Source organism: Orycteropus afer, unplaced genomic scaffold, assembly GCF_000298275.1.
Source record: "Orycteropus afer afer isolate SDZICR_OR568_19922 unplaced genomic scaffold, OryAfe1.0 scaffold00072, whole genome shotgun sequence".
NCBI classification, from domain to species: domain Eukaryota; kingdom Metazoa; phylum Chordata; class Mammalia; order Tubulidentata; family Orycteropodidae; genus Orycteropus; species Orycteropus afer.
Genome location: NW_006921659.1, coordinates 5,279,157 through 5,281,419, shown reverse-complemented (window position 1 = coordinate 5,281,419; position 2,263 = coordinate 5,279,157).

The window sequence follows — 2,263 nt, the reverse complement described above, 5'->3', positions numbered from 1 at the left end:
TCTAAAGCTTTCAAGCCTCAGCCTGATCCTAAAACAAAATAAAAAAATTGGTGTGGCCAAAAAAAAAAAAAAAAAAAAAAATGAGGGTATGGATGAATGCAAAGAGATGATTTGTTTAAAAAACAAAAGAAGGTTCTCAACAGAGCATTGTCTTGTTGCTGCTGCTGTTGGCATTAGTCATCTATTCTGGTGGGGGAGTGACAGACAGATCTTAACCAGCATATTCCTGGAAAGTGTCAAGAAAAAACTCCACAACTCAGTGCCCATTGGGTTCTGGAGCACCTGGATGTCTTTTCTGGATTGTTCCAGTGTTTCTTTTCTGAGTGGAATTAGATAGGAGCCAAACAACTTGTAAAGAAACCACAGCAGAATCAGGAACAAGCCTGACAACACTGTTCCATGTGCACTAGATACTGTGTTCCATCACTCACATCCATTGGGCAAGCAACAACCATCACTTGAACTGACTTGAAAGCAAATGAAAATCAACTCTATCTTTCATGTAAACAAACAATAACGACACTCATGTCTGAATGTCTTTTGGAGACTGCACATCAAATCTCAGTGAAGCACATTTGGGAGGATTCCCCAGCCTGAGGGTCTCTCGGGTCTGGGTATGGCTAAACTCTGCATGTCAGTGAGGTAAAGCCATCTCAAAGGAATGAACCTCTAGAGATAGAATAGCCTCTGAGAGGGAGTTAACCATCTGGTTAAGCATCTCTGTTCCACACAAACTTCATCAATTCTGCTTAGAGGTAAGGAGGCCCCTTCCTTTCTCCTTTGGTGATTTAATTCAGAAGAGTTAAGGAAGGAGAGGGAGCCAGTTCAGTGGAGAAAATGACACCTTCTTTGGAGACAGTAGTAAATGGCAGAGCTAGGAGTCATCAAAGCCAGCCAGTCTGACACTAGAAAGATTTGCTCCACTCCTATCTTTCTCATACAGCCTAGCTAACAGGGTTCTCCTTCCCTTCTTTGACTGCCAGGAAGTGACAGTAGCAGGACACTGACCTGTAATACCCAGAACTTCTCAGAGGTAGAAGATTCCCCTAACAGCAGGCCAGCTTTCCAGGTCATTCCCTGACACCTTCACCGCACTCCACACTGATTTAGGGTCTCTTGTGTATTTTTTCAGTTTCCTGGTAACCTCACTTTCAGAGTGCTCCTCACTTTCAGACTGCTTGAGACAGGGCCATGTCATTAATCTCCTCTATTGCCAGGGCCTCGCACATGGTAGGTGTTAAGTATTTGATGGATGGACGAATTGATGCACAGAGAGGCCCCTTGATCCTATGCTCCTGCTCATGGTTTTATTTCTTATCTCCTGGACCAAAAATATAAACGTCCTGTGAGAAAAGATACCTTCCCTAAATTTTTGGCTTTGGTTTTGGTTGAGAGCTCAATACAAGAGGCTAGACAGGAAGTTAGTGGCTATGTTTGGACATGTTCAGAAGAGCTTTAGAACTTCTAGGGAGTGTCTGCCCTTCCATCTCCTTCCCTGACAGTCAATGCTATAAACTCATCCTTGTAGCTTAAAGTCTTGTCTCTGTTAAAAGGTATCTCTGAGGTAGGGAGCATTTGCTCTTTATTAACCATTTCCCTTAGTAACTCACAGAAAAAGAAATCTTTAAAAGTTAATTGTAAAAAAGGATTCTAGTTGTTTTATAGATAACAATCCAGAAACTAGAACAGTCTAGTCACTTGGTACAGAGCTACTTGGGGTAGAGCTTGAACCACATAATCTCAGACTTGGCCCATTCCCCACGTATTGACTCTTCAGTATTTAGCTGTGCCTTCAGTGGGCTTTCAAGGAGCTCTGGTGGTGTAGTAGTTAAGGCATTTGGCTGCTAACCAAACAGTTGGCGGTTTGAGCCACCAACCTCTGCAAAAGAAAGATGAGGCAGTCCGCTTTAGTAAAGATTTACCGCCTTAGAAACCCATTGGGCATCGCTGTGAGTCAGAATCCAGGGGACTGCAGTGAGTTTGGTTTTGGTTTCAGAGGCCTCTCAGGAAATCTGCAGGCGACTTTGCTCCTTCACTCGTTTGTCCAACATTTATTCACCACCTATTGAGACCCAGGCAGCGTGCTAGGGAGCCGTGGGTAGGAAGATGAAAAAACTCACTGTCCTTGCCCTGGAGATGCTTTGTCTCTGAGCTGCGCCCACAAACGTCCTAAGTTTCTACACCTCAAGTCTAAGGCCCCTGTGGCCTCCAGCAGCTTTGCAGGCACTTGGGCTCCACGTTCTCCCGGATCTGGTGAGAGACC